This window comes from Leopardus geoffroyi, chromosome C1, assembly GCF_018350155.1.
Source record: "Leopardus geoffroyi isolate Oge1 chromosome C1, O.geoffroyi_Oge1_pat1.0, whole genome shotgun sequence".
NCBI lineage: Eukaryota > Metazoa > Chordata > Mammalia > Carnivora > Felidae > Leopardus > Leopardus geoffroyi.
In genome coordinates this window covers 75,995,338-76,005,542 of record NC_059328.1, presented here as the reverse complement: position 1 = coordinate 76,005,542, position 10,205 = coordinate 75,995,338, and the positions used below count along the sequence as shown (strand labels likewise).

Here is a 10,205-nt window from a genome sequence, read left to right as displayed (position 1 = left end):
GAAAAAAAAAAATTAAAAAAAAAAAAAAAGAATATGTTAATGCTAGTTAGGTGTACTTTACCTAAAGGGATTAAAAACATGCCACAACAAATATTTTACCCATTTTGTGCTTTCATTCTGCAAATATATATTAGTTATCCTGATCTAGGTTTTTTCTATTATTCTAATTGAGGGAGATTTTGTTACACAGCATCAACTTAGTATGTAATCAATTTTTTTTTTTTAACAACTTGGCATTTTACTTTGTTCTTGCAATAATGTAATGGCAACATTAAGGGACAGTTAGCCATTTTATCATGGCTCTTGGATGGTTAATGTAAGCTTTTTAAAAGTGTTATATCTGCCCAAAGAAAGCTCTAGTAATTGTGAAGTGTGATGTAGTGAAGTTCTGGTGTTTTGTTTTTAACAGCAATTTGATCCCTGCTTCAACTTGGGAAACAGAGAAGGACAGACATGAATGCTTGAGCTTGGAGAAAGATGGCTGTGGTCTTTTGTGGTGACCTATCTTCCTCAAAAAAAAGCTGCACCGGACTCAAGACCCACAAACTTTTCTTGGGCAGGGCTGCTTCAGTAAGCCTCTATTCATGTTAGGTAGGGACTTCCAGAGATAAGCAGGTGTCTGTTGAACACCAGTTCTAAGAAAAAAATTAAGTGGGTATTTCTTAGGAGAGGTTCATTTGCTGAATTTTTTTTTTTTAAGGTCCATTGTCAGAACTCAAAGAGGAGGACGCTGGTCCCTGACTGCCTCCTAGTGCCACAGGGAGACCAAAGGACTTCGCAGTTCTGACACCTTTTCCCAGTGGATTTCAAATGAAAGGATCAACATGTATGGCAAAGCCTCATTCTGCACTCCTGTACCCCTCCAGCCAGGGTGAAATGGTCCAGCTCACCTGGTCTTGATTCTTAATAAAACTCACAGTTACTCAGAAAAACCATGAGCCATGCTAAGCACACTATATAGGTGATCTCATTTAATCTTCAAAACGCATCTAAGGGGTAGGCTTTGCTTATTTTCTTTTAAGTTTATTTATTTACTTGGGGCGGGGAGGGGAAGAGAGAGGGAGAGAGAGAGAATCCCAAGCAGACTCTGCACTTTCAATGCAGAACCCGATGCAAGGATTGAACTCACAAACCATGAGATCACGACCTGAGCTGAAATCTAGAGTTGGACACTTAGCTCGACTGAGCCATTCAGGTGCTCTGGCTTTGCTTATTCTTATCTGAATTTCAAGTATGAGAAAACTGAATCTTAGATTTTGTGATTTGCCCAGGGGCACACAGTTATTGAGTGGGAAAAAGACAATAGCCAAATCTGGGCAGCTGACTTTAGAGCCTGAACTCTGACTGGCACACCGCCCAGATCACATTGCCCGGAGATCACCATGTATCCAGACTGTCTTCAACAGTCCTGGCTTCAAGTATTCTGTCCCTTTGGTCCCTGAAGATGCTCTAACTTGTCCACTTGTGTATCCCATTTTCTGGTAATATTTCAAACATAGGTAGCAAGTAAGTACCTACTGAATAGATACTTACATTGTTCTCACTAGTCTAAATGCCCTTTTGAAATCAATTCTTGTCTCAACTGTATAAAATATGTATTACTATATCATCTCCATTTTATACAATGGGAAATAGAAGAACAGAGAGGTTAAGTAACTTGACCGAGGTTGAAGAGCGAATAAATGGTTGGGATTCAAACCCAGGACACCTGGCTAGTAACCATTATGCCACATTTACCCCTACATTCATGGCATTAGTCACTGGGACATGTATCCCATGCTCAGCACTCAATTAAAGGAAATATAGACATGGACTCTGCTCTTCAGTTGCACACAGTTGCTATCATAAATAGCTGCTCAGAGAAGGGTAAAGTTCAAACAGGCCAGACCTGGCTCTGAAGGGGTGGCAGACACTGCTGATTGCCCATCTCATCTTTCGTTTCTTCCTCTTGCTTTCTAACCAGATGCCAGTTTTGTTTAGGACAGCATTGAGCCCATTAAGAGGTGGCCATGCAGTCAGGTTCTACCCAGTGAGATGAGCCCCAGTGGGGCTCCCTGGAAAGCTATTACTTTTCTGATACAAAGGCACAGATTCAGCTGACACGGACCTTTGACCCTTTGTCCTTGCCCTTTCTTTCATCCTGGGACCTGGACACAATACCCGGGGTGCAGCAGCCATCTTACAACCATGAAGACTAAAGCCAGATGCTAAGGATGGCAGGCAAGGAAGTTAGAAGCAGCCTGGTCCTTGACGATTTCTTTATGCAGCTGTAGCAGTCCTGGACCGCCTACATCTGGACTTCCTGATGTGTGTAGTGAAGCATCTGGCACAAATAATTGAGCAAAATCCTCACTTCTGCAAAAGCCTTCATGGAGGAGAGTTCGACGGAGGAGAGTTTGAAAGAGAAATATTCAGCTTCGCTGGGGGAAAAGAGAAGTGTCCAAGGTATGGAGTATGTCCTACCCAGTGATAGGGAAGCAAAACCAGGATGGTGGCTTCAGGGGAAGGTGGGGAACCAGAGGGTCTGGGCAGAGCATAGTTAACACATCTCCGTGGTGTCTAAAGAAGAGCAAGAAAAGTAAGACAGCGACATCTGAAACAGCACAGAAGGGGCCGAGGCTCGGTGAGAGATGAATCTTGAGCCACGTCATGGATTTTGAGCTAAGATTTGGACTTTATGAATATGGAGGTTGGAGGTACTGAAGAGCTTTGGGCAAGAATCCAATGTCAACCAGCCACTACACACGGGCGAGTGTTCTGTCTCTGCAACTGTATCTTCACACAGTCCTCACACAGTTTCGACCATTCTAATATGTGTCAGTCACTGTTCTCAGCTAGGTGAGAGGTCAAGATTCTGTAGATAAACTCAGTTTCTGGGCCCCTTAACAAATATTTCAGAGAAGAGATCCCTTTATCTTGTTTTAAGTGATAAAAAGTGAAGTGTTTTGAGAGGGACTGCTTGGACTCAAATTCTGGTGTTGTCTTTTGACATTTCCGTGCCTCAATTTTCTCGGCTGTATTATATAGCCAATAAAAGGACTTGCCACATAGTTTATTTATGAAGGTGAAATGAGACAGCTCTGATTCAGTATCCCCTGTCTGATGAATAGTGGTCCTAGCTTTCCATTGTTCAGTCCCCAAATCATGGACTATTCTTGACCCCTCTTCTCTCAGCAGCAAATCCTGTTGGATCTAAGTTGGAAATACATACAGGATCTAATTTCTCTGTATCCCTTTCACTGCTGTCACCTGGTTGTGGCCACCTTCATTTTTGCAGTGGCTACTGGTGCCCATTTTTCCCAGATGTCCTCTTGAGGACAGATGTGCTCATCCCCACCTGCTGGGACTATTGGTTGTTGAAGGCACACAGGTATTTTCCCCATGGGGACTGCCTTGGTTGAAGAGAATTACTTCATTCAAAACTTACATCATTTCCCAAGGGCAACCCCACCAAAGATGGGCTGATGCAAAGGTACAAAGACCTGGCCACCTTGCCTGAATGGTCTCCATGCTTATACTCTGAACTCTCTGTAGTTCTTCTTCACATAGTAGACACAACAACTCTGTTAAAATGTAAATTCAATCAAGGGGTGCCTGGGTGGCTCAGTGGGCTGAGTGTCCAACTCTCAGCTCAGGATAGGATCTTGCACTTCATGAGTTTGAGCTCTGCATTGGGCTCTGCACTGATAGTGGGGAGCCTGCTTGGGATTCTCCCTCTCTCCCTCTCTCTGCCTCTCCCTGCTTGTGCTGTCCCTTTCTCTCTCAAAATAAATAAATAAACACTTCTAAAAAACCCATAAATTACATCAAGACTCTATAGCTCCCCCCCCCCCCCCACCCCACTGCATAAAGGTCAAATTCCCAACAGTGACTGAAAGGCTCCTTCATAATCTGCTTAATCACCATGTCAACACCTCCTCTGCCTCACCTCCTATGATTCTACCCCTTGTTCACTCTACTCCAGTCACTCTGGCATCCTTGCTGTTCTTGGACATGTCAGGCAAACTCCTGCCCCAGGACTATTTTTGTTTGTTTGTTTGTCTGTTTGTTTATTTAAATGTACATCCAAGTTTGTTAGCAGATAGTGCAATAATGATTTCAGGAGTAGAATCCAGTGATTCATCCCCTACGTATAATACCCAATGCTCATTGCAACAAGGGTCCTCCTTAATGCCCCTTGTCCATTTAGCCCATGCCCTCACCCTCAGCCCCTCTGGCAACCCTCAGTTTGTTCTCTGTATTTAAGAGTTTCTTATAGTTTGTCCCCCTCCCTGATTTTATATTACTTTTGCTTCTCTTCCTTTGTGTTCATCTGTTTTCTATCTTAAGTTCCACATATGCGTGAGGTCATATGATATTTGTCTTTCTCTGACTAATTTCGCTTAGTGTAATACCCTCTAGTTCCATCCATGTTGTTGCAAATCTGCCCTGGGGCTTTTATATTGACTCTTTCCTCTGCTTATAGGCCACCTTTCTAGTGGGGTCCCGCCCATTTTCTCTCCTTTTTTTAAAGTAGATATTTATTTATTTATTTTAATGTTTATTTTTGAGAGAGAGAGAGAGTTGAGGAGAGGCAGAGAGAGAGGGAGACACAGAATCTGAAGCAGACTCTAGGCCCTGAGCTGTCACCACAGAATCTGACCAGGGGCTGGAACCCATGAACTGTGAGATCATGACCTGAGCTGAAGTCAGATGCTCAACTGACTGAGCCACCCAGGAGCCCCCTGCCCACTTTCTTTAAAATAGCAATTACCACTTGTCCTACTCTGGTACTTCTCATTCCTCTTACTTGTACTGTTTTCTCTCCGGGCCTGTAACTTTCTAATAGACTATATAATTTAATTATTTTGCTATTGTTTTTCTCCTGTTAGACCATACCATCTAAAAAAGCACTTGTTTGGTTTGCCAGGACAGTGTCTGACAATGGTGGTCACTCAATAAATATTTGCTGAATGAATAAATGACTCTATGCATTTATACACAAATGTATTTAGAATGGTGTCTGGCACATCGTAAATGCTCAGTGAGTGTTAGCTAGTGTTTTTGCCAGTAGAGAAGGGCTCATGAGAATCCTGGAGTTTCAGAGGCTGGTTATACAGAGATTGATCCTGTGATCCTGCAGGAAGAGGAAGACAAGTAATATCACACACTGATTAGGACCTTAGTTCCCTTGCTTTTATGGGTGTGAGCCAACCCCTGGGATGAGCTAAATTCCCTTTAGCACAGATTAAAAGCACAAGTCTGAGTTTCTCACATGGATCCAGGAAGTGATCAAGGACATGAGAGGAGGGTGTGGGCTGGAGCTCTGTTTGGAACCACAATTTGAGTGCAAGGAACAGAGGTCAGATGTCTGCTCTGGCTCCAGGTGGGGCCTGATCCATCCCGGGGCCTCTCTGGGAAATGGTGAATGTCCAGCGGTTATACTGAGACAGAGTGGCTGGTGGGAGTTTATAGTGATTTTAAACTCTTCAGTTATTGGAAGGACTGCCCTGTTTAGATGGGACTCCTATTAAGGGAGAGCTCAGAGCTCTATCTATTTCCTTGTTCACGAGCCTTACCCTTTTCTGAACTGAGTGTGTGGTCAGCCCTGGGTACTAGCCAAATGTGAGATGCCTTCTTTTGGTGGGTTTTGGGGAAAGAGGCTCAGAAATGTACTTTGAAACGAGAAGGAGAAGTGTATGTGCATGTAAATGTGTAAGATATTCTGATTCCTGGGGAAATACACACTTGTCCTTAAAAAATACCTATTGAGGTGCCAAGGTGGTTCAGTTGGTTGAGTGTCCAACTCTTGATTTTGGCTTGAGTTGTGATCCCAGGGTCGTGGGATCAAGTCCCGTGTCGAGATCCACGCTGAGCGTGGAATCTTCTCTCTCCCTCTGCCTCTCTCCACCACTCACATGGTCTCTCTCTCACTCATTTTACTCAATACCAATATAGATTTGTATCTGACCATAGAGCAACATAGCCACTTCTGCCATCTGATGGTTGTGTGAGCACTTTGAAGAAAGAGCTCTTGTATGTGTGAGGTACTTGAAATCGTTCAGTCCTTGACTCCAAAAAGTACAGAATGCCTAAACTGTTAGGAATAGGAGGGGGTTGGTCTTATTTTAAAAATCTTTCAAGACACGCACTCTGTCTTTTGCTGCTTGTGCAATCCAAAGTTAGACAATAGATTGGAATGTCTTAGTAGCGTTTAAGCCCAGTTCTGTTTTTTTTTTTTTTTTTTAATTTTTTTTTTAATGTTTTATTTATTTTTGAGATGGGGAGAGACAGAGCATGAATGAGGGAGGGGCAGAGAGAGAGGGAGACACAGAATCGGAAACAGACTCCAGGCTCTGAGCCATCAGCCCAGAGCCCGACGCGGGGCTCGAACTCACGGACCGCGAGATCGTGACCTGGCTGAAGTCGGACGCTTAACCGACTGCACCACCCAGGCGCCCCAGCCCAGTTCTGTTTTGGTCCCTATTAATGTCAGCACCTCATCAGATCTGTTTACAACAACCCTGGAAATTACATACTTGAAGATTATGAAGTAACTCCTGTGATTTTTTTTTCCCCCTCAAATAAGGTTGATCTCTAATGATTTAATAGTTCTTTTTAAGGAGATGGGTTGGGGAAATTTTCTGAAATCTGTGTGGTTATTTAAATCCTATCAAAGGGGCGCCTGGGTGGCGCAGTCGGTTAAGCGTCCGACTTCAGCCAGGTCACGATCTAGCGGTCCGTGAGTTCGAGCCCCGCGTCAGGCTCTGTGCTGACGGCTCAGAGCCTGGAGCCTGTTTCCGATTCTGTGTCTCCCTCTCTCTCTGCCCCTCCCCCGTTCATGCTCTGTCTCTCTCTGTCCCCAAAATAAATAAATGTTGAAAAAAAAATTAAAAAAAGAAAAATAAATCCTATCAAAGTGCCCCATAACTTCCATGCCTATTGCCATAGCACTTACCTAATACAAGTAGAATTCCTAACTACTGTGCAATTTAACTATCAAAATAAAACTATTCCAAATAGTGAACAAAATGTGACATAGACAATAAAATGCTCACGGAGGATTGCTTTTAGTGCTTGCATACCATACGTCTTTCTTTGTCATACTTCTGTTAATGCATTCTAGTATCGTGAAAACTTTTGATGTAGCATGTGTTGATGCTGCATGTCTTTTCAGTCTTGTCTCAGGACCCAAGAGGGATTGGACCGGATATGCAACCTCAGGCCCCTATCCTTCCTGTATGAATTTCATCTTGGCTTTGGTGGGCCATTTTATAAATCTCATGTTGAGTAACAGCCAGATTTTCTAAGGTGTGGTAGTCCTGTCCAGTGTTGCCTGCTCATCTCACCTGCCCCTCAAACCTTACAGTCCAGGACTGCTCCTTTGATATGGACTGATAACTGATATTTCTACTTACCTAGGACCTCATATAAATGATTTTTAAAATTTAATTTCTCCAAAAAATTTAATTTCCTCAAACATTAGGTATTACAAGGTTATTTCCACATTTTCACATACTTTTCTGAGAGGAAAAGTCAGTGAACGAATTACAGCCACGTCCTATGATTTCATGCTTTCTCAATTTCACACCTGAATCTGTGTTAACATACACATGTGTCAACTTGCACTTATGTAAAAAAAAAAAAAAAAAACTGCTTTACTGCTCATTATTGTTTTGAATCCTGTTTCTTGGTATCTAAAGTATCTTAGCAACACCTTTGAGCAACAACCATAGTTGTTTCCAAATATTACACCATTCAAGCCATCCTACTTGGTTGCTCATTGATATTTTCCAGGGAACCTATTTTTATATTTTAGGAATATAACAGGAATCTAGAAGCTAATGACTTACTGCCCATCTAACAACCCCTCAAGAAAACTCTTCCGGCCACGGGCACATTTCCAAGACTCCTAGACCATTGTAGGGAGCTTCTATTTGCTGCTGCTGCTCTATCAGCTATCGTGTTTGAGGTTTCCGGACAAGGCAGAGCCTTTTGGAGAGGTAGTTCAGCCCATGTCCTGATGGGAAACATTACCAAGATCACTTACCAACAGGAACACTGATTCTCACTGTAAACCAGAGATTTAATTTTTTTTTTTTTTTGATTGAGGGATAACGTAACAGTAAGGCGCACAAATCTGGCATAACCTTGACCATTATGCATAACCATGCCCCTGTGTAGCCGCTGCCTAGACCAACATATAAACTATTTCCAATATCTCAGAAGACTTTCTTGTCTCCTTGGGCCTCTTCCCAGTTAATACCTTACTCCAGGTGACCGTGAAATGGACCTCTCTAACTCCGTGATAAATGGAGCCCTACGGTGTGTGCACTTTTGTGTCTGACTTCTTACTCTTCAGTGTGTCATTGGGAGTCATTCAGGTTTGTACCTATAGCAAGACTGCATTCTTTTCATCGCTAGGTCTTCCTCCACGGGCCAATGTTCCACAGTTTTTGTATCCATTCTACTGCTGATGGACACTTGGACTATTTGCATTTTTAGACTATTGTGAATAAAACTAGTTAGAGAGTTTTACATATAAAAGAACACTTCGCTATATGTGACTTCTGCTATTTGGACAATCCTTTATATGAGGACAGACACAGAGCAGAAAACCGAATAAAAAAGCCTCTGATGATTTTTGTGAGATATTCAGACAGAACCCATCTGCCATCCAAGTTGAGATGAACTGTAAGAGCATAAGCAACAGCGAAAAAAAAAAAAGGATAAATTGGACTTTATCAACTTCATGAACATTTGTGGATTAAAGGGTACTATTAAAGAAAGCAAAAAGACAACTTACTGAATGGGAGAAAATATTTGCAAGTTATTTATCTGATAAGGGATTAATATCCAGAATACACAAGGACTTCTAAAATTCAACAACAAGGGGTGCCTGGGTGGCTCAGTCGGTTAAGCGGCCGACCTCAGCTCGGGTCATGATCTCGCGGTCCGTGAGTTCAAGCCCCGCGTCGGGCTCTGTGCTGACAGCTCAGAGCCTGGAGCTTGTTTCAGATTCTGTGTCTCCCTCTCTCTGACCCTCCCCCGTTCGTGCTCTGTCTCTGTCTCAAAAATAAATAAACGTTAAAAAAATTAAAAAAAAAAAAAGAAAAAAAATTCAACAACAAAAACTCAAGGGCAAAAATAAATAATTCAAAAAATGAATAAAGCACTTCAATAGATATTTCTCCAAAGAAGATATACAAAGGCCCATACGCCCTTTTAAAAGATGTGCAATATCATTAGGGGTTAGGGAGATGAAAATCAAAACCACACTAAGATACCACTTCACAACTACTAGGATGGCTCTAACTTGATTTTACGAAAGAAAGAAGTGGAAGAGAAGTGTTGATGAGGATGAGGAGAGATTGGAACCCTCAGACAGTGTTGGTGGGAATACGAAATGGTGAAGCTGCTATGGCAAACACTCTGGTAGTTTCTCAAAGGGTCGAGCACAGAACAATCATATGATCCAGCAATTTCACTCCCAGGTACATACCCCAAAGACCTGAAACCTAGGACTCGAACAGATATCTGTGCACCAATGTTCTTAGTGGCACTATTGACAATAGCCAAACACGGAAACAACACAAGTGTCTGTCGAGAGATGAATAGCTGAACAAAATGTGACATATGCGTATGATGGAATATTATTCAGCCATAGAAAGGAATGTGTGTGTGTGTGTGTGTGTGTGTGTGTGTGTGTGTGTATGATATATACTACCAAATGGATGAATTTTAAAAACATGCTTAGTGAAATAAGCCAGACATAGAAGGACATCTACTGTGCGATTCCACTTATGAGTTACCTAGAATAGACAAATCCATAGAGGCAGAGAGTATAATAGAGGTTAGCAGGGGGTGGGGATAGACAGAAAGGGGGAAGTTATTGTTTCATGAGTAGAGTAGGGAGAAGATTAAAAACTCTTGGGTATAGTTGGTGCTGATGGCTATACAACAGTGTAAATAAAGTTAGTAACAGTGAGCTGAACATTTACAAATGGTAAACATAATATTATACTGTGTATATTTTATCACAATAAAAAAAATCAACCATAGGTGTAAAACAGTAGTTCTTTGGTATTTACTCATTCAACACATGCTTATTGAATATCTGCAGAAAGCAAGGGCACTTATGGAAACGAAGAATCGAGCATAGTATTCGTTTTCCATTGCTGTGGTAACAAATTGCCACAAATTTATCGGCTTAAAACAACACAAAT

The 10,205-nt window shown here is 42.1% G+C and overlaps 1 long non-coding RNA gene across 2 annotated transcripts in view; it reads right to left on the bottom strand.

The window, feature by feature from the left end:
- Nucleotides 1-4,906: 4,906 nt before the first annotated feature.
- Nucleotides 4,907-10,205, bottom strand: part of LOC123598202 — a 36,641-nt gene continuing 31,342 nt past the window's right edge. For both annotated transcript variants that reach the window (XR_006712443.1, XR_006712444.1), the window contains one exon: nt 4,907-5,116. This is a non-coding gene — a long non-coding RNA (uncharacterized LOC123598202). The remainder of the gene's footprint in view (nt 5,117-10,205) is intronic.